Below are 26426 nucleotides of genomic sequence, written 5' to 3' on the forward strand. Positions count from 1 at the left end.
TTCAGAACACATACTTTTCCAACGTTATATATAAAAATCTAATAGTAATTTATAATACTGTTGCTCTTAAAATTAAAACTTGGTTCACCATTTTATCATCTTTAAAGGAGGGAAAAATAAAACGGTTGGCTGAACTCATGCATGAGATGATTATAGTTCTCTACAATTATCAATCAATCAATCAAGTATTTGTAGAGTGCACTACTCACCCGTCAGGGTCTCAAGGCGCTAAGGGGAGGGGGGCTGCTACTGCTCGAACAGCCAGGTCTTGAGAAGTTTCCTGAAGGTCAGCAGGTCCTGGGTCTGTTGCAGGTGGAAAGGGAGGGTGTTCCATGTCTTGGCAGTGAGGTAGGAGAAGGATCTGCCGCCGGTGGTCGTTCAGTGTATGTGTGGAACGGTGGTGAGGGCAAGGTCAGCGGAGTGAAGCTGGTGGTTCGGAGTGTAGAAGGTAAGTCGTTTGTTGAAGTATGTAGGTCCGGCGTCGTGGAGTGCTTTGTGAGCATGGGTGATGAGCTTGAAGGTGATCCTCTTGTTGACAGGGAGCCAATGCAGGTCTTTCAGCTGGGCAGTGATGTGGCTGTGGCGAGGGGTGTTGAGGACGAGGCGTGCAGAGGCGTTCTGTATGCGTTGAGGTCTTTTCTGGAGTTTGGCAGTGGTTCCCGCGTAGAGGGCGTTGCCGTAGTCTAGCCTGCTGGTGATGAGGGCCTGGGTGACCGTCCTTCTGGTTCCAGTGAGTATCCATCTGTAGATCTTGCGAAGCATGCGGACGGTGTTGAAGCAGGAGGAGGAGAGGGCATTGACTTGCTGGGTCATTGACAGTGATGAGTTCAGGATGAACCCCAGGTTGCGTGCGTGGTCGGTGGACATCGACGCAGCTCCCAGCGAGGCCGGCCACCAGGAGTCGTCCCAGGCGGAGGGGGTGGGGCCATGGATCAGGACCTCTGTCTTGTCCGAGTTCAGTTTCAGGCGACTGTTCTTCATCCATTCGGCGACGGCCTTCATTCCTCTGAGGAAGTTGGTCTTGGCGGTGGCGGGGTCCTTGGTGAGGGAGAGGATCAGCTGGGTGTCATCGGCGTATGAGACGATGTTGAGGTCGTGCGATCGGACGATGTTGGCGAGCGGTGCCATGTAGACGTTGAAAAGGGTCGGGCTGTGGGATGATCCTTGGGGTACGCCGCAGGTGATCGTGGTGGCTTCAGATCGTAATGGAGGGAGGCGGACTCTCTGGGTTCTGTCGGTGAGGAAGGAGGTGATCCAGTCCAGGGCTTTGTCACGGACCCCTGTGTTGTGGAGGCGATTGCGTTGGGTGTGGTGGCAGACGGTGTCGAAGGCGGCCGAGAGGTCTAGGAGGATGAGGGCCACAGTTTCGCCGTTGTCAGCAGGGTCCTGATGTCGTCAGTGGCGGAGATGAGGGAGGTTTTGGTGCTGTGGTTGCTGCGGAATCCGGATTGGGATGAGTCCAGGGTGGTGTTCTCTTCAAGGAAGCGGGTTAGTTGCCTGTTGACGATTTTCTCGATGACTTTCACTGGGAACGGGAGCAGGGAGATGGGCCAGAGGTTCTTGAGGTCCTTTGGGTCTGCCCTGGGTTTCTTGAGTAGGGCGTTGATCTCGGCGTGTTTACAGCTCTCCAGGAAGGTGGTGGTCTCGAAGGAGCTGTTGAAGATCTTCTGGAGTTGGAATGCGATGATGGAGCTTGCTTTGTTGAAGATGTGGTGAGGGCAGGGGTCTGACGGTGAGCCTGAGTGGATGGTGTTTATGGTTTTGATGGTGTCTTCGTCGTTGATGTGGTTCCAGGAGGGTAGGAGGCGGGTGTGGCTGGGGTGTGGTGGGTCTGGGGTGCCAGCAGCTGTCGGGAGGGTCTGATTGTTGAAGCTCTGTCGTGGATGTCTCTGATCTTGCGGTGGAAGAAGGTGGCAAGACAATCGCACAATTCTTGTGACGGTGGAATGTCGTTAGAGCTGTAGCTGAGGTTGGCGAGTTCCTTCACGATGTTGAAGAGCTCTTGCTGTTGTGTGCGTTGTTGTCGATACGTTCCTTGAAGGAGGTCCTTTTGGCAGTTCGAATGAGTTGGTGGTGTCTGCGTCTGGAGTTCTTGAGGGCCGTGTGATTGTCCGGTGTCTGTTCGTGGCGCCACTTCTTCTCGAGTCTTCGGCAGGTCTGTTTGGATGCCTGGAGGTCAGTGGTGAACCAGATGGCCCTTCTGTCGGTGCGTCTGTTTGAGGGTTTCTTGACAGGGGCGTGAGTGTTGGCGCAGTTGTCGATCCATTGCCTGAGGTTACGGGCTGCTGTGTTGGTGTCAGTGTGGTCCGTGGGTGGGTCTCGGGCGAGGGTGGTGATTAGCTGGTCTTCAGTGACCTTGTTCCAGCTGCGATGGGGGGTTCGTTGCGGGTGGTTGTGTGTGGTGTCTTTCTTGAAGGAGAAGTGGATGCAGTGGTGGTCGATCCAGTGGAGTTCGGTGGTGTGGCCGAAGGTGACGTGGTTGTTGGCGGAAAAGATGGGGTTGAGCGTGTGTCCGGCAGAGTGGGTGGGTGTCGTGATGCGCTGTTTGAGTCCGAGGTTGGTGAGGTTGTTGAGCAGGGTGGTGGAGTTGCTGTCGTTGGTGTTCTCGAGGTGGAAGATCAGGTCTCCGAGCATGATGTAGTCTATGGAGTCCAGGGCGTGCAAGCTGATGATGTCGGTGATGGAGTCGCTGAACTGTGGCTGGGGACCGGGGGGGTCTGTAGATGAGGGTTCCACTGAAGGGTGGTGTTGGGACCAATGTGGATCTGGAAGTGCAGGTGTTCAGCGGTGCTGAGGGTGTCTTCGGTGCTGGTCGAGATTTTGAGGGTATTCTTGTGGACGAGGGTGATTCCTCCTCCTGGTCTGTTGGTGCGGTCCCTGTGGGTGATCTTATAGCTGTCCGGGATGGCTATGGCAACGTCAGTTGCCAATGAGGGGTTCAGCCAGGTTTCCGTCAGGAAGGCTACGTCCGGGGAGGATGAGTCGAAAAGGTCCCAGAGTTCGACGGCGTGTTTGTGGACTGAGCGGGCGTTGAGTAGTACGCATCTGAGGTGGTTGTGGCCTGCACTGGTGGGAGGGTCAGGTCGTGCTGGTGTATGCTGGCTGAAGAAGCGGTAGTTTTGGCAGGTGAAGGGTCCGTGGGTGCGCTTTGGGGTGGCCTGGAAGCAGGTAGATGAACGGCGGCATTGAGTGCGTGGAGGAGGTTGGTGTCGTAGCGGTATTGGGTGTCATGGTGATCGCAGGGGCCAGGTGGCCTGGCACTGGGTGCGGTCCAGGCGTGGACGGGCTCAGACGGGCTTGCCTTAGGTGCACCTTCAGGGCGCAAGCGGCGCACCCGCTGCATGGGTGGCACAGCGTCTGCCATTGAGAAGGGGAGGTGGGAGGGAGGAGCAGCTGGGAGGTGGGTGGGGCTAGCGAATGGGCGAGCGAGTGGTGCAGGCCCGCGGGGGATGCAGCGGCTGGAAGGGGGAGGAAGCTTAATCCCAAGATCGGGAGAGATAGGGACAGAAGTAAATAGAGTCCATCATGGATTTTACAGCTGTCATGAATTTCATAAAACTTGCAGCCCGTTGCACAGTCACCTTTCATACACTCTACCAAAGCTTCTTGACATGTCCGTACATTAAAAATACGCCTTATAAGGCATAACCAGTAAATTCTCAGGGTGCACAGTTTCTCACAAATACACAGTACATGAACTAGTGTTTCCTCCTCTTTCTCACAGGGTCAGCACGGTATGACTATATCTTCCTTATACCTTTGGTCGTACTTGTCTGCCAGCAGTGGAATTAATCCGAACCATAGTCTCATTAGTTGGTGGTTCATTACTGGCTTTAAAAGAGAGGACTGGTAATATGCAGGTGCGGCTCCTCAGTAATGGCGGAAGAGCTCCGCCCCCCTGCTAAAAGAGGAAAAATAAAATGATAATACAAGCATTTTATCATCATTTTATTTTTGTCTTACTGCTGATGATGGAGGCTTCAGTGGGGAGGCGCCAGGCAATCCTGTTGTAGAGGCATGGCAGGGGGAGGAGTGGTGAGCACTTTTTAGTGCGCATGTGTGTTTGGCCAGCTGTCCTAGGCCGGCAAAACACACATGCACACTTAAGTTTCACAGCCAGGTTGGAAAAACACCCCAGGCTCTAATGCACTGTCTGAGCGTCAAAATAAGCCACTCATACCAATCCCAGTGATTCGCTCATGCTGGGAAAAGCATTCCTAGCATGAGAGAAGGGCTGGGATTTTGAATCTAGGGGCCTGCCCAGTTGGAGTCCAGGAACGGAGGAGGGAAGGACGTTGGCAGCCGTCGGATTGGCAGGTAAGTGGGAGTTTAATTATTTTGTGTGTTTTGTTTTTGGTTATAATTGTCCCTCCTCGAACCCTTCCCCTGCCCCACTACTAAGCAATAATAGTGGCCACCACTGGTACTATGGCAAGCCCCCGCTGTTATAAAGTTTTGACGACCAACTGCTTGGATCAGATTTTTCAGGGGTTAAGCGTCACAATTTGCCAATATTCGTTTTGCTTGCTTAGTTAGTAGTTTAGATGCTGCAGCTGTAGGTATGGAGGCAGACCATATTTCATGAGCTTCCAGTGCTTCTATGCAGTGTGTTCGAAATTTGTGCCAATTTGGGTTATTTATCATTGACCAAATGTAACTCTTTTTTTTTTTTGAAAAACTTTATTGTGCAAATTAGCATCATTACAAATATGGGCCTACAACCACCAGGGCCGGCCGCTTATATATGCATGTCAATTACTTGACGTCACGAAGCGGCGACTGATCCCCAGAGGCTCAGCAGGGTTACAGGAGACATTATCTGCAACTCAGAAGCTAGGCAGGATACAAATATTTTAAATTTTAAGGAAAAAGAACAAACAAAGAAACAAGGAAACAAAACTCAAGGCGAGAAACAGTCTAGACGGTGTCGAGCGCCGATGGGGGGGTCCCACCATACCAGGTAAAGAATCAGGAGGACAACCGCGATGACCGGGGGGAGGGAGGCAGCGGGGAAGTCAGAACAATCAGACAAAAGGGTACAGTATTCCAGGAACCTCAGGATCAGGGGGACAGAGAAATGTCCGGAGTATCTATAAAAGGGGGCGTACAGATGTTACCTCGGTAGGTGTTCCACTGACCCCAAATTCTACCCCACGCCCCAGGCTTACCCCAAACCAGATACACCGTCTTCTCTATGAACATGCACCAGTCCATGTTCTCCTTCCACACTGACACCGTGGGAGGCCGTCGGGAACCCCAAAGCTGCGCAATATCCCTCTTTGCGATAATGTTCCCAAGTGCCGCCCACCGGGCCTGGGCGACGTTGTAGTCATTCGGCTCCCATACATTCAACAAACATCGACGAGCCTCAGGCAACAGAGCGACCCCAGTGACACACTCCATTACAGCATGCACACGGTGCCAATATGCCGCAACCTCATTCCACAGCCACGCTTACACAACCCATCCGAAGAAAAACCCATCACAACCAAACGAGGACCTGTCACATGAACACGGTGAAGAATTTTGAGCTGGACGAGATGGAGACGGGCAGGGATGGCCACCTCTTTCGGGGAGGACAGTGCGGACTGCCACTCTTAGTCATCCAAATCCAACCCGTCTCCGGTCCAGGCCTCCCTAAGACGCACCAGGAGGTCCGCCCGATTGTTGATTAATTTCTTATAAATCAAGGAAATCGTACTATCGGGCAGATGACCATCAAGTATACGGTCCTCGAGTGGTGAAGATGCAGGGACTGTGGAACCGGCCTCGAAGACTGACAGCAAAGCGTGGGGAACCTGTGCATATCTGAAGAACTCCCTCTCACTCAACTCATACTCACTCTGAAGCACCGCAAAGGATTTGACCGCACCTTTCACCCAAAGATCACCCACTCTGCTAATGCCAATCGTATCCCAGTTCTCAAAACCTTTCGTTGTCCAGAGGCATCCCAATCTGTCCGATGCAAACAAGGGGGTCGCTCGTGTCAGGCGATCATTCCATCCCACAGCCACATTGGCATCCTTCCACACACGTACTGCAATCTTAGTGGGTCCCGTTAGGTTCCTCTCAGCCGTCCGAGAGTAGAGCGCTCTGTTGAAGTTGCCACCAGGCAACTGATATTTGTCCATCTCGAAAGCCGGATTTGGACCGGGAGCATACGTAGCACGGTTGATGGCGGACAACTGGGAGGCCCAATAATACCTCCTGATGTCCGGGGGCGCGATGCCCCCGTCATACCAGGGGAGAGTCAGTTTTGCAAGAGCGATGCGTGCGCGACCGTCCCAAACAAGTCTCCTCTGTAAACCCTCCAACTCCCGGAAGAAGGCCGCTGGAATAATATCAAATGAGTTCTGGAGTGCGTAGAGAAATTGGGGCAGGGACATCATTTTAAAAAGGGGGGGCCGCTCGACCGAGTGGCGACAATGGCAATCTACGCCACCGAGCCACGTCCAACTTCAATCGCCGGAGAGGAGGAAGGAGATTATGCCCGTGGCAGACCGCCGGGTCCAACGATACGTAGACCCCCAAGTACTTGAAACCGGATTTCGAAATGTGAATGGGAAACCTATTCAGTAAGGGGGGAAGGCCACCAGAGATAACATACACACACGATTTAGACCAATTAATGATCAAACCGGAGTTTTTACCGAAAGAAGTGAGGACGTCGAATAGGACGTTAAGGGATTCACGCGGGGAGGTGAGGTACAAAAGAATATCGTCGGCGTACAATGAAACCCGATCCTTAAAGTCAGGGGCCCACTGAATGCCCTTTATCGATGGTTCCCAACGGAGCCAGGCTGCAAGCGGTTCTAAAGCAAGAGCAAAGAGCAAGGGGGACAACGGACACCCCTGCCTAGTACCCCTCCCGAGAGCGAAGGGCTGGGACACCCTACCATTGACAACAACCTGAGCCAGCGGATCCGTATATAGAAGTCTCACCCAACTAATAAATCCCGCACCGAAACCGAACTTCGCCAGAGTGGCCCAAAGATATGGCCATTCTATCGTATCAAAGGCCATCGTGGCGTCCAAGGAAGCCAAGATGGCCGGCTCGGAGAGAAACTCTGCCCTGGAGAGAACGCCATGTAAGCGCCGCAAGTTAAGAGCAGTGTTCCGGTGCGGAATGAAACCCGACTGATCCGGATGGATCAGGTCACAGATAACTGCGAGTAAGCGATTAGCAAGGACCTTGGCAAGAATCTTCGGTTCAGCATTCAATAGGGAAATAGGCCTGTAAGAGGCACAACGATCACGAGGCTTGCCCTCCTTAGGAATCACAACTATAGTGGCCAGACGCTGATCACAAGGGAGGGAACCAAGCTCACGCGACTCCAGAAACATATCACGGAGAAACGGTGAAACTTTATCCGGGCGCAACTTGTACAATTCAATAGGCAATCCATTGGGGCCCATAGCTTTGCCAGAACGAAGGGAACGAATCGCGGCAGCAATCTCGTCGGCCGACAACGATGCCTCCATGCGCCCTCGATCCACTTCGGACAGGCAGGGCAGCGCAATATCCCTCAACAAGAAACGAGAGTCATCCTCATCTCTATCAGACACCGGGGAGTAGACCACACGAAAATAGTCAGCGAAACACTCCACAATCTCGCCAGGGTCAGTCACATGCACCCCATCAGAATTCTGAAGCACGGGGACCACACGGTTCGCTCTCTCCTTCTTATCAAGCCATGCAATCAATTTACCCGCCTTATCCCCGACATCATACAGTCTACCTTGCTGTTCCCTGTACATTGTCTTGGCAGCATCCGTAACAAGGGATTTATATTCAAACTGTTTCAAGTTGAGGGCGTGGAGCCTATCCAGATCAGCCTCCAACTCCAGTATTTCGGCCCCCAGCTTCACGACCTCCCCATTCCTAGCTTTCTTGGTCTCGACTATTAATGATAGGGCCTGTCCACGAATAACAGTTTTGAAGGCTTCCCAAAGGGACAATGAGGACAAAACAGACCCCTCGTTCTCCAGGAAGTAGTGGTCGAGCGACTTAATGAGGCTGTTGCGAGTCTTGGGGTTGCGCAGATGCCAGGGGCTAATAGGGGCGATCCGTCCCGCGGCTTGCGTCCCAGTGTCAAAAAGAAGCCACACAGGGGAGTGATCTGAAATGCCCTGGGCCAGGTGTCTCACCTCCCCAACGTGGGGGGACTGGGCCGCGGGCATGAGGAAGTAATCAAGCCTGGAGAGACTCCCATGAGCCCCGGAGTGGAAGGAGTATTGACATTGCGTCGGATGCATTAACCTCCAGCAATCCACCAAACCAAAGGTGTCCAAAAACCCACCAAGCCATGATTGGGAAACGGAAAGGGCCCTGGGGGGGTGGCGATCCAGATCGCCGGATAGCACGGAGTTGAAGTTCCCACCCACGAGGAGAAGACTATCGGGGAGTTCCAGCAACATCCGACCAACATCAGAGAAAGTGGAGGTCTGGAGGCCTGGGGGATCATATATCGTGACTAGGGAGAGAGTCTTACCCTCCCACCTACCGGTTAGGGCGGCATAACGCCCTCTGTCGTCAAGGATGACATTATCAATCTCTAGTGGGAGGGAAGACCGGACCAGAATACCAACCCCTCTGGAACCAGTGGTGAACCCAGAGTGTGCCACCAATCGATACCCCCACCTATTCATAGCATGACACACGTTGCCAACCAAATGCGTCTCCTGCAGGAGTACCACATCCGGAGTCAAACGACGTAAATATTGCAGTACAACACCCCGTTTAATATGATCCCCCAATCCATTGACGTTCCAAGATATCAACCTCAACCCACTACCCCCCATCCCCACAAGAGTTGCATGAGTCCACCCACAAAGAGCAGGACACCTGAAACAGAGAAAGAACCAATATGCCACCTTGAGAAAAGAAAACACGAACACAAACACTCCGTCCCACCCCCCAACCAAAACCCGTTACAACTCCCCCCTCCCTGCACCCCTGCAGACTAAAAAGCCACCCCAAAATACAGTGTGCCTGTCGCCCTAACAATCCCATTCTACAAAAAGACCCCGGAGGAGGAGAGAGGCCCGTCTCCACCCACCACCCGGACGCAAACTACTATAAGGCAAAATATACAAAAGAAGTAGAACCCAACTGAGCAATGTCCGATTGTCAAGGTTAGGGACCAAAGGGTCACTTCTGTGTAGGCTCACCACCCTCGGCGCCGCCAGGGTGCCCCGTGCGATCGCCCCGACCAGGTAGGGAATCCAACCAGTCACTCACACTGTCCGGTCACTCGAAAAAGAAGGTCCGTTCCTCGTATTTCACTCGAAGCCTGGTAGGGAAAAGCATAGCAAAGCATCCCCACAAGAGTTGCATGAGTCCCCCCACAAAGAGCAGGACACCTGAAACAGGGAAAGAACCAATATGCCACCTTGAGAAAAGAAAACACGAACACAAACACTCCCTCCCACCCCCCAACCAAAACCCGTTACAACTCCCTCCTCCCTGCACCCCTGCAGACTAAAAAGCCACCCCAAAATTCAGTGTGCCTGTCGCCCTAACAATCCCATTCTACAAAAAGACCCCGGAGGAGGAGAGAGGCCCGTCTCCACCCACCACCCGGACGCGAACTACTATAAGGCAAAATATACAAAAGAAGTAGAACCCAACTGAGCAATGTCCGATTGTCAAGGTTAGGGACCAAAGGGTCACTTCTGTGTAGGCTCACCACCCTCGGCGCCGCCAGGGTGCCCCGTGCGATCGCCCCGACCAGGTAGGGAATCCAACCAGTCACTCACACTGTCCGGTCACTCGAAAAAGAAGGTCCGTTCCTCGTATTCCACTCGAAGCCTGGTAGGGAAAAGCCTAGCATACTTCAATCCCAGGTCCCGGAGACGTCGCTTAACCCCCTGAAAGCCCATCCTCTGTCTCTGGACAAGTTGAGTGAAGTCCGGCAAAAAATTGACAGAGGAGTTTTCAAATTTCACCGGGCCGTGCACTCTCGAAGCTTGCAAAATCGCATCACGGTCTCTGAAATGAAAATGTTTTGTGATGATAGGCCTCGGAGGAGCGCCAGGCTTGGGCTTACCGCCCGGGACACGATGTGCACGCTCCACCGCGAAAAACTTGCTCAGTCCAGAAGGGGCAAGATGGGTGAGGATTAGATCTTCGACCAGGAGGTCAACCGAACGAGTCTCGGGATTCTCTGGAACACCTATGACGCGAATGTTGTTGCGTCTTGCCCTGTTCTCAAAATCCTCCAGCCGATGGGACATCAAGTCGTTTCAGATTGCAAAGGTCTATTTGAAGTTCCGACACATCGGCCGTGAGGCTGGAATTCTTCAAATCCAATAACTTCACCTTCTCGTTAGTCTTAGACAGGTCGGCCCTGATTAGAGTGACATCATTGGCGACCGTGTCAATTTTACGAGCCAGAGCCTCATACTGCTGGCCGATGGTCTCCTTCATGCCGGTGATGGCGCCCATAATGTCCTGCAGCGACAAGTCAACAGGGGCAGAAGGGTCGTCTCTGGCGTCCTCCGGGGTACTGCTGGAGAGCCCGGGGGATCCTTTGGCTTGAGTGTAACGGACCATAACATTTGTCTGGAATGGTCCCTCACGAAGAGTCGTCTTGGTCTTCCGCTTCTCGGGTTCACCCCTGCCCGTCATGTTGGAAGATGCACCCCGGAGGGGCCCGCGAGACCTGGTGAAAATGGCCGCCGGCAGGTCGGGCACCAACAGGTCAAGAAGCTGGCTTGTACGATCCGAAGAAAGTCACGACTTGACCCAAGAGGCTATAATAAGGAGGCAGCGATGACACTGAATGGAGGCTGGATTGGTCCCCGGCCGAGCGAAAAGGTCTCTCAATCAGACCATGTCAGGATCCGGAAACGAAACCGAAAGTGGGGGTACGGCCACAGATGAGGTCCCACTGCCGTTGTTGTTCAACTACGTCCCTGCTCCACAAATCACCAAGTCCCCGGCACGGCCTCCAGGTGGGCCTCAAAAGTTCAAAGTGCTGTAATTCTGGTCGCCCAAGTCCGATTCAAATTCTGGAAAGAGTTATGGACTCAATCGAGGTTCACCTTCGAGGGTCCGTCCGAGAAATCAGGATATCATCAGGATAAATTGCGAGGAGTGGCGAGGGTCCGGGGAGCCCTGTGCTGACGCGACCATCTTGGATGCGCGCTAAGCTCCTCCTCCAAATGTAACTCTTTAGCGTATAATCCTTGGCTTGTTTGGCTTTCAAGCAGTAGGCAATAAACGTTTAATAGCCACTTATGCTATGAGAAGTTGAATTCCGTAAGGATTTGTGCATGGGAGCTTGAAATTGGCAGACAGGGGAGTTAGATCAGGTGTACTCATGGATTTTCTTACTCTGCAAAAGGCCCCTTCTAGCGATTGTGCCATCCCTTGCATTGCAGTGATATGAGTAGCCTGTTTTCCTTAATGATCACTCCAAACTCCCAAATACTTGTATGCAGAGACTATCTCAATGAGTTTTCTATCAACATGCCAAGAGCTTCTCCTGGTTATTTGTCTAGTGATAATCATCGCCTTTGTTTTTGCAGTATTTATTTTCAAATTGTTTGCTTTACAGTATAGTGTCAATGCAGTCATAAGCCGCTGGAGCCCGACCGGGGTTTGGTCAAGCAATATTGTGTCATCCACGTATTGCATTGATTGGATTTTAGTTCCAGCAAGTTTAGAGGGAAAAGCTTGAACATCGGCCAAATATTCTGGTAAATCCGCCAAGTACAAATTAAAAAGCATTGGGCCAGTATATATCCCTCCTTTAGTCCCTTATTTAGTCCATTATTGGTTTTTATTTTATTAGTTGTGGACCATCCAGAGGAAACTCTCATCTTAACCCAGGTTTCTGAATACAAGGCATTAAGTGCTTTAAATAGTGTTTGGTCGATGTCCCAGTTAAAAATAAAATTCCACAATCTCAGACGGGCCACACTATCGAATCCTGTTTGAAAATCGATGTATGCTAGATACAAAGCCCTCTCTATTTTTGCTAGTGTGGCCTCAATCAAGTGGGACATACATACAGACCAAATTATCTTTGATGTGGCAGCCCTTTTGAAAGCCTGTTTGCGTGTATGGCATCCATTTGCTCTCTTCTACCCAAGCCGTCAATTCTTGTAATAGTATACTGGCCTAGCATTTCCCATCTACGTCTAAAAGCGTGATCATATGATAGTTTTCAGAATTGGATTGAGAGCCTTTTTTATGTATTGGGACTAGGAGGGATCCCCTCCATGACTAAGGAATGCTTCCTCCCATTCTATGCTCCCAAAATAAAGGCTCCATGATTGTTGCCCATTTTCGTGCCATCCCTTTAAACACTATAGGTGGGATGCCGTTTGGGCCAGTTGCCCCTCCATATTGCATTTTTTTAATGATGTGCATCACTTGATCAGGAGTTATTTTTCATCTTTGTGACACCAAATTCCTCGATTCGTTGTTACTATCCCACATGTTATGACTTTCGCCTTCATCACTGGGTGGCTCCACATAGAGTGCTTGTATGTGATTTCCCCAATCCGTGGGCGAAATATCTATTGCTGTTAGTGGCTGATTTTCCCTGAAGCATTTATTCATCCAGGTTCAGAATAGCTTTTGCTCACTTGACTTTATAATTACATGTGCTTTTCTCAGCGTTTCTCTTCTGTCATTCTCTTGTAGATGAATCTTACTTTCCTATAGTCCCGGCAGGTTGCTGAGACCTTTGCCTGTAATGATCTATGTTCACTATTGTCGTTGGTGGTTCTAAGCATAATGTTATTTAATTTGTGTTTTATTTTCACTAACGTTTGGGGTGAAGATCTTTTGGGGTAGTTTATTTATTCATAGCTTCATGCTGGTGGTTATTTTTTCTCTCTTCTTCCAGTAGCAATTCCCAACGTTTTGTCATCAATGATTCACCATATTCTTGGCTTAATTGAAATGTTCCACCTTTTCATCGATTTTCTCTTGATTTTCTGTCGACCACCTTACTTGCGCATAGTGCCGCACTAAATAATAACATTGTGCGTCAAAAATACAAAACAACATTAGATATCTCAAATTGATTTTTTCTGTCAAAATATAGCGACTGGGAGCAGATATTTGACAGCATTCTCAGTGCTAGATTCTCAATGCCAATTTTGTCGATTACAGGTGTAAAAGAATAGCCCTAGGCTGTTTTCAGCCAGAATGACAGAGTTGCTTCAAAATTTTGATGAAGGGGCATTGTCCTATGTAGACGATATATATCTGACAGACAATGAATTAATGGAACACTTGGCTAGGGTGAACCACATAATTCTTGGGTTTGCTTACCTGGGCCACAAATGTAATTTAAAAAAATCAAAGATTGTCCAACTCAAAGTGCTGTTCCTGGGATATGAGTTAACAAGTGAAGGCAAAAGCTTGGCAGCACAGCCTTTATAAAAATGTGCATTGCTCCAACCTCCAACGACTCTAAAAAAACTCCAATCCATGTTAGGATTTCTAAACTTTGGCAGAACTTATATTTTGAATTCCGCTGAAAGGGTAAAACCTTTCCATGGTTTAATTATACTTGATTTTTCTGTGCATCATTTTGCCACAGGAACATACAAATGTCTTACGTTCTGTACAAGCTGATATGATAGCTTCTAAACATTTACACATGCGTGTCAACACAACTAACCTGGTGATCTGTGTAGTCGCTGGACCAACCGGGTACTCCCATATCACTTTCAATGAAGGCGATACAGTACCTATTGCATTCAAATCACATGGATTCTATGTCTAAATGGGAAGACGGGGACAAGGTAACTATTAGTTCCCTGGAGCACTTTGAATTGACCACTATTGAAGAGGTCTCTAAAGGCCTCTCCAAAGCAAAATCTGGGTCACCTAATGATTTGTGCCCTCCAAAAATTATGGCCCTTTTAGCTACGAGCTGTGCTCCTGTAATCAGCGACATCTTCAATTGCTCTATAAAAACGGGCACCATTCCCCTTGCATTGAAAGAGGCATCTGTCAGCCCTGTACTGAAGAAGCCTACGGCGGATCCATCAATCCTTTCAAATTATCGGCCTATTTCCCCACTACCACTCTTGGGAAAACTGCTGGAAAGTATTATAAATAGACAACTTTGTTCATATTTGGAACAAAATGGAATCTTGGATCCATCGCAATCTGGCTTTCGGCTAGGTTTCAGTACGGAAACCGCCGTACTAGCAGTGACAGACTTGCTTAGACAGACAGTAGATTCAGGGGGATCAGCGATACTGATCCTCTTAGATCTCTCCGCAGCTTTTGATACCATCTCTCATGCAAAGCTGGTGGAGAGACTAGTCACCTGTGGCATCAAAGGGACTGCCCTGAAGTGGCTACAACATTTTCTGGCTGACAGAACTCAAACAGTCATATTGGGTCCCTATTCCTCGGCCAAAATGCCTTTGAAGAGGGGTGTTCCGCAGGGCTCCTGTCTAAGCCCTACCCTTTTTAATATTTACATGGCCCCTTTGGCGAGGATAGTTGAACAGTTGGGCTTCGAGATCATCTCTTATGCAGATGACACGTAGCTTATGTTCACTATTGGAGAAAACCCAGAGAAAGAGAAAACTCGTTTTGCATATGGCATGAAGATGATATATGACTGGATGACGGGTAATTTCCTACAACTGAATCCAGATAAAACAGAGATCATGTTGTTGGGAAAAGCAACTGACTTTTGGTCCGAAGATTGGTGGCCCGTCCAACTGGGCTCTGCTCCCATTCCCAAACCCTCAGTAAAAAAACCTGGGTATAAAAATAGATCGGTTGCTGTCCATGAAGGACCATATCGCGGCTACGACCACCTCATGCTACTATAACCTCCGGCTTCTGCGGAAAATACTTCCATATATGCCTACCTGTCAACGTAGGACATTAGTGCAGGCTATGGTAACTAGCCGTTTGGATTACGGCAATGCACTGCTGGCAGAAGTAGGGGAGATCCACCTAGCCAAGCTGCAGGTGGTTCAGAATACAGCAGCGAGAATGATTTTCAATCAACCGGCAGGCTCCCCCTCACTTCCACTGCTCAGAGAATTACACTGGCTATCTGTGAAAAAGATATCCTTTTTCAAGATATGTTGCCTTACCTATAATGCTCTGAACAACAGAGGCCCCCTCTATTTACAAAAAAAACTTCTCAAATATTGCCCGTCCAGGGGTCTTAGATCTAGCCTGCGGGGCCGTCTTCAGGTTCCTCGATTTCATCTTACTCGGACGGGTGGCAGAGCTTTTTCATATCTTGCCCCAAAATATTGGAACCAGCTTCCCCAGACTTTGCGATCAATTCCCAAGTATGAACTTTTCAGGAAACAGCTGAAAGCCTTTTTGTTCTGAACCCTTACTCTAGTCTGCTCCATTGTTTTCCGTCCAGGATTTCAAGTCTGCTAGTCAGTGCCGAGATGCCCCAGGGTGATTTGAGCGCTATATAAACTAATTAACATAACATGACATTAGTACACAAAAGCTGAAATGTGTTTTGCATCCACTGAGAAAATACTCACAGCAGTACAGACTGTGGTAGTGAGAAAGAGAGCACTAGCTCAGGGGAAACGCTTAATTTTTGCAACCTCGGTACCGACCTTAGAGGCAGTCACCAAAAGAAGCATTCCAAATGGAAAAGCTTTGCATCCTAGATGGATTCAATGGGATAAGTCTCTCACTGCATCTGTAGATTACAGATTTGACTCTACATTACAAACACAAGCATTCCTGCAGTACAAACAAGAATATCCTCTGCCGAATTAAATTATGCCTCTAGATTGATATGAATGCATCCTTTATACTGATGGTTCTGCCCAGCCTGCCATAGGAATAAAACAGCAATATTCGACGGCATGTGCAATTGTTAAAGGGAGCATGCATGATGGAAAGTTCGGTCCTGGGAAAAACACACTTAGTCCCTAGGGGACTGTACAATGCCGCTGGCAGAACTCAAAGCCCTGATATTGGCACTATCATGAATTCCCCACACTTATTGTGTGTGATTAATTTTACTGTGTCCAATCCTAGAGGGAATATTTACACTATTGGGGCCACCATGGATTTAGAGATTCTAAAGGTTGCACAGTAAAGCACAAGATGCTTTGGGAACAGGTGGCAAAGCTGAAAGAAGACCTGTCACAGGCTCATGTTATTCATACATTGTGGCGTTCGTATTGAAGGAAATTCCAAGGTGGTTGAAGCAGCCAAGGCAACAGTTCATACTGCTGCCGTTGCTGCAATAACTTGCTCAAGTATAAGTATACGTGGAACAACTATGGTGGCAAACAATGCCACAGGCAATGGAACAACAGGGCCAAAAGGCTTTCCACTCAAGTACTCCTACAAGTTAGATGCACAAAATATTCTGTATGCTCAGGTTCCAGGAGTGTGGGGATAGAGTAATACCAAACATTGATCTCAGATTAGGGCTGATACTAGTTGCTCTTGAGGGTCTGGGTTCAGCTCACTCAAGGATTACGGCTACAGTATCATTACTGAAGCATCACTAATGGTGGCCAGGTCTTACCAAACAGACTAAGGACTTTTTCCTTAAATTTCACATCTGGCAGCAGATGAAAGGTTTCACCTTAGCATGCCCAGCACAGACACCTCTATTGATCTCAGCCTTTGGCCTGTGTGTATTTGGATCACTGCGGCCCCCTACAATGAAACAGGACGTGCCATCCCTTTAAACACTATAGGTGGGATGCCGTTTGGGCCAGTTGCCCCTCCATTTTGCATTTTTTTAATGATGTGCATCACTTGATCAGGAGTTATTTTTCATCTTTGTGACACCAAATTCCTCGATTCGTTGTTACTATCCCACATGTTATGACTTTCGCCTTCATCACTGGGTGGCTCCACATAGAGTGCTTGTATGTGATTTCCCCAATCCGTGGGCGAAATATCTATTGCTGTTAGTGGCTGATTTTCCCTGAAGCATTTATTCATCCAGGTTCAGAATAGCTTTTGCTCGCTTGACTTTATAATTACATGTGCTTTTCCCAGCGTTTCTCTTCTGTCATTCTCTTGTAGATGAATCTTACTTTCCTATAGTCCCGGCAGGTTGCTGAGACCTTTGCCTGTAATGATCTATGTTCACTATTGTCGTTGGTGGTTCTAAGCATAATGTTATTTAATTTGTGTTTTATTTTCACTAACGTTTGGGGTGAAGATCTTTTGGGGTAGTTTATTTATTCATAGCTTCATGCTGGTGGTTATTTTTTCTCTCTTCTTCCAGTAGCAATTCCCAACGTTTTGTCATCAATGATTCACCATATTCTTGGCTTAATTGAAATGTTCCACCTTTTCATCGATTTTCTCTTGATTTTCTGTCGACCACCTTACTTGCGCATAGTGCCGCACTAAATAATAACATTGTGCGTCAAAAATACAAAACAACATTAGATATCTCAAATTGATTTTTTCTGTCAAAATATAGCGACTGGGAGCAGATATTTGACAGCATTCTCAGTGCTAGATTCTCAATGCCAATTTTGTCGATTACAGGTGTAAAAGAATAGCCCTAGGCTGTTTTCAGCCAGAATGACAGAGTTGCTTCAAAATTTTGATGAAGGTGCATTGTCCTATGTAGACGATATATATCTGACAGACAATGAATTAATGGAACACTTGGCTAGGGTGAACCACATAATTCTTGGGTTTGCTTACCTGGGCCACAAATGTAATTTAAAAAAATCAAAGATTGTCCAACTCAAAGTGCTGTTCCTGGGATATGAGTTAACAAGTGAAGGCAAAAGCTTGGCAGCACAGCCTTTATAAAAATGCGCATTGCTCCAACCTCCAACGACTCTAAAAAAACTCCAATCCATGTTAGGATTTCTAAACTTTGGCAGAACTTATATTTTGAATTCCGCTGAAAGGGTAAAACCTTTCCATGGTTTAATTATACTTGATTTTTCTGTGCATCATTTTGCCACAGGAACATACAAATGTCTTACGTTCTGTACAAGCTGATATGATAGCTTCTAAACATTTACACGTGCGTGTCAACACAACTAACCTGGTGATCTGTGTAGTCGCTGGACCAACCGGGTACTCCCATATCACTTTCAATGAAGGCGATACAGTACCTATTGCATTCAAATCACATGGATTCTATGTCTAAATGGGAAGACGGGGACAAGGTAACTATTAGTTCCCTGGAGCACTTTGAATTGACCACTATTGAAGAGGTCTCTAAAGGCCTCTCCAAAGCAAAATCTGGGTCACCTAATGATTTGTGCCCTCCAAAAATTATGGCCCTTTTAGCTACGAGCTGTGCTCCTGTAATCAGCGACATCTTCAATTGCTCTATAAAAACGGGCACCATTCCCCTTGCATTGAAAGAGGCATCTGTCAGCCCTGTACTGAAGAAGCCTACGGCGGATCCATCAATCCTTTCAAATTATCGGCCTATTTCCCCACTACCACTCTTGGGAAAACTGCTGGAAAGTATTATAAATAGACAACTTTGTTCATATTTGGAACAAAATGGAATCTTGGATCCATCGCAATCTGGCTTTCGGCTAGGTTTCAGTACGGAAACCGCCGTACTAGCAGTGACAGACTTGCTTAGACAGACAGTAGATTCAGGGGGATCAGCGATACTGATCCTCTTAGATCTCTCCGCAGCTTTTGATACCATCTCTCATGCAAAGCTGGTGGAGAGACTAGTCACCTGTGGCATCAAAGGGACTGCCCTGAAGTGGCTACAACATTTTCTGGCTGACAGAACTCAAACAGTCATATTGGGTCCCTATTCCTCGGCCAAAATGCCTTTGAAGAGGGGTGTTCCGCAGGGCTCCTGTCTAAGCCCTACCCTTTTTAATATTTACATGGCCCCTTTGGCGAGGATAGTTGAACAGTTGGGCTTCGAAATCATCTCTTATGCAGATGACACGTAGCTTATGTTCACTATTGGAGAAAACCCAGAGAAAGAGAAAACTCGTTTTGCATATGGCATGAAGATGATATATGACTGGATGACGGGTAATTTCCTACAACTGAATCCAGATAAAACAGAGATCATGTTGTTGGGAAAAGCAACTGACTTTTGGTCCGAAGATTGGTGGCCCGTCCAACTGGGCTCTGCTCCCATTCCCAAACCCTCAGTAAAAAAACCTGGGTATAAAAATAGATCGGTTGCTGTCCATGAAGGACCATATCGCGGCTACGACCACCTCATGCTACTATAACCTCCGGCTTCTGCGGAAAATACTTCCATATATGCCTACCTGTCAACGTAGGACATTAGTGCAGGCTATGGTAACTAGCCGTTTGGATTACGGCAATGCACTGCTGGCAGAAGTAGGGGAGATCCACCTAGCCAAGCTGCAGGTGGTTCAGAATACAGCAGCGAGAATGATTTTCAATCAACCGGCAGGCTCCCCCTCACTTCCACTGCTCAGAGAATTACACTGGCTATCTGTGAAAAAGATATCCTTTTTCAAGATATGTTGCCTTACCTATAATGCTCTGAACAACAGAGGCCCCCTCTATTTACAAAAAAAACTTCTCAAATATTGCCCGTCCAGGGGTCTTAGATCTAGCCTGCGGGGCCGTCTTCAGGTTCCTCGATTTCATCTTACTCGGACGGGTGGCAGAGCTTTTTCATATCTTGCCCCAAAATATTGGAACCAGCTTCCCCAGACTTTGCGATCAATTCCCAAGTATGACCTTTTCAGGAAACAGCTGAAAGCCTTTTTGTTCTGAACCCTTACTCTAGTCTGCTCCATTGTTTTCCGTCCAGGATTTCAAGTCTGCTAGTCAGTGCCGAGATGCCCCAGGGTGATTTGAGCGCTATATAAACTAATTAACATAACATGACATTAGTACACAAAAGCTGAAATGTGTTTTGCATCCACTGAGAAAATACTCACAGCAGTACAGACTGTGGTAGTGAGAAAGAGAGCACTAGCTCAGGGGAAACGCTTAATTTTTGCAACCTCGGTACCGACCTTAGAGGCAGTCACCAAAAGAAGCATTCCAAATGGAAAAGCTTTGCATCCTAGATGGATTCAATGGGATAAGTCTCTCACTGCATCTGTAGATTACAGATTTGACTCTACATTACAAACACAAGCATTCCTGCAGTACAAACAAGAATATCCTCTGCCGAATTAAATTATGCCTCTAGATTGATATGAATGCATCCTTTATACTGATGGTTCTGCCCAGCCTGCCATAGGAATAAAACAGCAATATTCGACGGCATGTGCAATTGTTAAAGGGAGCATGCATGATGGAAAGTTCGGTCCTGGGAAAAACACACTTAGTCCCTAGGGGACTGTACAATGCCGCTGGCAGAACTCAAAGCCCTGATATTGGCACTATCATGAATTCCCCACACTTATTGTGTGTGATTAATTTTACTGTGTCCAATCCTAGAGGGAATATTTACACTATTGGGGCCACCATGGATTTAGAGATTCTAAAGGTTGCACAGTAAAGCACAAGATGCTTTGGGAACAGGTGGCAAAGCTGAAAGAAGACCTGTCACAGGCTCATGTTATTCATACATTGTGGCGTTCGCGTTGAAGGAAATTCCAAGGTGGTTGAAGCAGCCAAGGCAACAGTTCATACTGCTGCCGTTGCTGCAATAACTTGCTCAAGTATAAGTATACGTGGAACAACTATGGTGGCAAACAATGCCACAGGCAATGGAACAACAGGGCCAAAAGGCTTTCCACTCAAGTACTCCTACAAGTTAGATGCACAAAATATTCTGTATGCTCAGGTTCCAGGAGTGTGGGGATAGAGTAATACCAAACATTGATCTCAGATTAGGGCTGATACTAGTTGCTCTTGAGGGTCTGGGTTCAGCTCACTCAAGGATTACGGCTACAGTATCATTACTGAAGCATCACTAATGGTGGCCAGGTCTTACCAAACAGACTAAGGACTTTTTCCTTAAATGTGACATCTGGCAGCAGATGAAAGGTTTCACCTTAGCATGCCCAGCACAGACACCTCTATTGATCTCAGCCTTTGGCCTGTGTGTATTTGGATCACTGCGGCCCCCTACAATGAAACAGGACGTGCCATCCCTTTAAACACTATAGGTGGGATGCCGTTTGGGCCAGTTGCCCCTCCATTTTGCATTTTTTTAATGATGTGCATCACTTGATCAGGAGTTATTTTTCATCTTTGTGACACCAAATTCCTCGATTCGTTGTTACTATCCCACATGTTATGACTTTCGCCTTCATCACTGGGTGGCTCCACATAGAGTGCTTGTATGTGATTTCCCCAATCCGTGGGCGAAATATCTATTGCTGTTAGTGGCTGATTTTCCCTGAAGCATTTATTCATCCAGGTTCAGAATAGCTTTTGCTCGCTTGACTTTATAATTACATGTGCTTTTCCCAGCGTTTCTCTTCTGTCATTCTCTTGTAGATGAATCTTACTTTCCTATAGTCCCGGCAGGTTGCTGAGACCTTTGCCTGTAATGATCTATGTTCACTATTGTCGTTGGTGGTTCTAAGCATAATGTTATTTAATTTGTGTTTTATTTTCACTAACGTTTGGGGTGAAGATCTTTTGGGGTAGTTTATTTATTCATAGCTTCATGCTGGTGGTTATTTTTTCTCTCTTCTTCCAGTAGCAATTCCCAACGTTTTGTCATCAATGATTCACCATATTCTTGGCTTAATTGAAATGTTCCACCTTTTCATCGATTTTCTCTTGATTTTCTGTCGACCACCTTACTTGCGCATAGTGCCGCACTAAATAATAACATTGTGCGTCAAAAATACAAAACAACATTAGATATCTCAAATGGATTTTTTCTGTCAAAATATAGCGACTGGGAGCAGATATTTGACAGCATTCTCAGTGCTAGATTCTCAATGCCAATTTTGTCGATTACAGGTGTAAAAGAATAGCCCTAGGCTGTTTTCAGCCAGAATGACAGAGTTGCTTCAAAATTTTGATGAAGGGGCATTGTCTTATGTAGACGATATATATCTGACAGACAATGAATTAATGGAACACTTGGCTAAGGTGAACCACATAATTCTTGGGTTTGCTTACCTGGGCCACAAATGTAATTTAAAAAAATCAAAGATTGTCCAACTCAAAGTGCTGTTCCTGGGATATGAGTTAACAAGTGAAGGCAAAAGCTTGGCAGCACAGCCTTTATAAAAATGCGCATTGCTCCAACCTCCAACGACTCTAAAAAAAACTCCAATCCATGTTAGGATTTCTAAACTTTGGCAGAACTTTATTTTGAATTCCGCTGAAAGGGTAAAACCTTTCCATGGTTTAATTATACTTGATTTTTCTGTGCATCATTTTGCCACAGGAACATACAAATGTCTTACGTTCTGTACAAGCTGATATGATAGCTTCTAAACATTTACACATGCGTGTCAACACAACTAACCTGGTGATCTGTGTAGTCGCTGGACCAACCGGGTACTCCCATATCACTTTCAATGAAGGCGATACAGTACCTATTGCATTCAAATCACATGGATTCTATGTCTAAATGGGAAGACGGGGACAAGGTAACTATTAGTTCCCTGGAGCACTTTGAATTGACCACCATTGAAGAGGTCTCTAAAGGCCTCTCCAAAGCAAAATCTGGGTCACCTAATGATTTGTGCCCTCCAAAAATTATGGCCCTTTTAGCTACGAGCTGTGCTCCTGTAATCAGCGACATCTTCAATTGCTCTATAAAAACGGGCACCATTCCCCTTGCATGGAAAGAGGCATCTGTCAGCCCTGTACTGAAGAAGCCTACGGCGGATCCATCAATCCTTTCAAATTATCGGCCTATTTCCCTACTACCACTCTTGGGAAAACTGCTGGAAAGTATTATAAATAGACAACTTTGTTCATATTTGGAACAAAATGGAATCTTGGATCCATCGCAATCTGGCTTTCGGCTAGGTTTCAGTACGGAAACCGCCGTACTAGCAGTGACAGACTCGCTTAGACAGACAGTAGATTCAGGGGGATCAGCGATACTGATCCTCTTAGATCTCTCCGCAGCTTTTGATACCATCTCTCATGCAAAGCTGGTGGAGAGACTAGTCACCTGTGGCATCAAAGGGACTGCCCTGAAGTGGCTACAACATTTTCTGGCTGACAGAACTCAAACAGTCATATTGGGTCCCTATTCCTCGGCCAAAATGCCTTTGAAGAGGGGTGTTCCGCAGGGCTCCTGTCTAAGCCCTACCCTTTTTAATATTTACATGGCCCCTTTGGCGAGGATAGTTGAACAGTTGGGCTTCGAGATCATCTCTTATGCAGATGACACGTAGCTTATGTTCACTATTGGAGAAAACCCAGAGAAAGAGAAAACTCGTTTTGCATATGGCATGAAGATGATATATGACTGGATGACGGGTAATTTCCTGCAACTGAATCCAGATAAAACAGAGATCATGTTGTTGGGAAAAGCTACTGACTTTTGGTCCGAAGATTGGTGGCCCGTCCAACTGGGCTCTGCTCCCATTCCCAAACCCTCAGTAAGAAAACCTGGGTATAAAAATAGATCGGTTGCTGTCCATGAAGGACCATATCGCGGCTACGACCACCTCATGCTACTATAACCTCCGGCTTCTGCGGAAAATACTTCCATATATGCCTACCTGTCATCGTAGGACATTAGTGCAGGCTATGGTAACTAGCCGTTTGGATTACGGCAATGCACAGCTGGCAAAAGTAGGGGAGATCCACCTAGCCAAGCTGCAGGTGGTTCAGAATACAGCAGCGAGAATGATTTTCAATCAACCGGCAGGCTCCCCCTCACTTCCACTGCTCAGAGAATTACACTGGCTATCTGTGAAAAAGATATCCTTTTTCAAGATATGTTGCCTTACCTATAATGCTCTGAACAACAGAGGCCCCCTCTATTTACAAAAAATACTTCTCAAATATTGCCCGTCCAGGAGTCTTGGATCTAGCCTGCGGGGCCTTCTTCAGGTTCCTCGATTACATCTTACTCGGACGTGTGGCAGAGCTTTTTCATATCTTGCCCCAAAATATTGGAACCAGCTTCCCCAGACTTTGCGATCAATTCCCAAGGAGGAACTTTTCAGGAAACAGCTGAAAGCCTTTTTGTTCTGAACCCTTACTCTAGTCTGCTCCATTGTTTTCCGTCCAGGATTTCAAGTCTGCTAGTCAGTGCCGAGATGCCCCAGGGTGATTTGAGCGCTATATAAACTAATTAACATAACATGACATTAGTACACAAAAGCTGAAATGTGTTTTGCATCCACTGAGAAAATACTCACAGCAGTACAGACTGTGGTAGTGAGAAAGAGAGCACTAGCTCAGGGGAAACGCTTAATTTTTGCAACCTCGGTACCGACCTTAGAGGCAGTCACCAAAAGAAACATTCCAAATGGAAAAGCTTTGCATCCTAGATGGATTCAATGGGATAAGTCTCTCACTGCATCTGTAGATTACAGATTTGACTCTACATTACAAACACAAGCATTCCTGCAGTACAAACAAGAATATCCTCTGCCGAATTAAATTATGCCTCTAGATTGATATGAATGCATCCTTTATACTGATGGTTCTGCCCAGCCTGCCATAGGAATAAAACTGCAATATTCAACGGCATGTGCAATTGTTAAAGGGAGCATGCATGATGGAAAGTTCGGTCCTGGGAAAAACATACTTAGTCCCTAGGGGACTGTACAATGCAGCTGGCAGAACTCAAAGCCCTGATATTGGCACTATATTGACACTTATTGTGTGTGATTAATTTTACTGTGTCCAATCCTAGAGGGAATATTTACACTATTGGGGCCACCATGGATTTAGAGATTCTAAAGGTTGCACAGTAAAGCACAAGATGCTTTGGGAACAGGTGGCAAAGCTGAAAGAAGACCTGTCACAGGCTCATGTTCTTCATACATTGTGGCGTTCACGTTGAAGGAAATTCCAAGGTGGTTGAAGCAGCCAAGGCAACAGTTCATACTGCTGCAGTTGCTGCAATAACTTGCTCAAGTATAAGTATACGTGGAACAACTATGGTGGCAAACAATGCCACAGGCAACAGAACAACAGGGCCAAAAGGCTTTCCACTCAAGTACTCCTACAAGTTAGATGCACAAAATATTCTCTATGCTCAGGTTCCAGGAGTGGGGGGATAGAGTAATACCAAACATTGATCTCAGATTAGGGCTGATACTAGTTGCTCTTGAGGGTCTGGGTTCAGCTCACACAAGGATTACGGCTACAGTATCATTACTGAAGCATCACTAATGGTGGCCAGGTCTTACCAAACAGACTAAGGACTTTTTCCTTAAATGTGACATCTGGCAGCAGATGAAAGGTTTCACCTTAGCATGTCCAGCACAGATACCTCTATTGATCTCAGCCTTTGGCCTGTGTGTATTTGGATCACTGCGGCCCCCTACAATGAAACGGGACTTATAATTAAATCTTGATGGCAGTAGATTCAGGCTCCAGATTCCTGTGGGTTTGGTCAAAGCACTTGCCTGACGCTCAAACTGTTATAAAAGATTTGCCAGTCTTCATCGGGATATACGCAATTAGGTTCTGACCAGGGCCCTTCATTTTGCTCTCGTGTTTACAGAAAAGCCATGGAATGTTTGGGTGTGGTCTTGCGGTGCTCCTCTCCTACCATCCCAAGGGAAATTCAGTGATTCAGAGGAAAAACCATGACCCAAAGCAATCCTTAACAGCAAGGGTATTAGGCACGGGTGGCAGTTAGATCAATCACTTACATGAGGTCTGGAGGGCACTTAACATGCCAAGGAAATCCCTAGGGGGTCGTACACTTTAGGAACTTCTGTTTTGTGTGAAAATATGGGTACCAGACCTCAGTAGTGTCAGCACAGTGGCGGCTAAAACACCATTTTACATCAATTAACGTTTGGTTGTTTTACAGGAACTCAATGAATTCCGGGCTTTACAAAGCAGCGTCCAAGTATAACGCACCGCCGCTGGGGAAGTGAAGGTAGTCCCGGCAAAACCTGCCTGGGTCCCGAAGTCAGAGAAGAAATTGTGGAGAATAAAATATTTGGGCCATCTTACAGAGTGCCTGTACCTGTCTTGGCTGTTGAAGGTACCAGAACCGTACTTCTTACGCCCCTTGCCAGTCGGCGAGACAAAAGGTTTGTCTCTATTGATCTGATCAAAACACATGTGACAGATTCACAACAGTAGCCAACATGTGCTCCTGAGTAGTTCCGGTATCCTCTCGCTACATTTCAGGAAGTTCAGATGGAAGCTTTAATAACTACAGAAGACTCCACTCTCACTGATTTCTGTACAAGAAACAAGTACAGAAATACAAATTTCTATTTGGAACATCGACGACTTCTATGTAAATATGCCACAGATTGAGTCATCTCCCAGTTCTACAAAACCGGCTGTGCTGCCAACAATAGACTTGACGGCGTCTGGCTACTTTGTGCATTATGACAATTTCTCATCTGATTCAAGTGAATCTAGGCTG

The sequence above is a fragment of the Triturus cristatus genome, chromosome 2_2 (genome assembly GCF_964204655.1).
Source record: "Triturus cristatus chromosome 2_2, aTriCri1.1, whole genome shotgun sequence".
Lineage (NCBI taxonomy): Eukaryota > Metazoa > Chordata > Amphibia > Caudata > Salamandridae > Triturus > Triturus cristatus.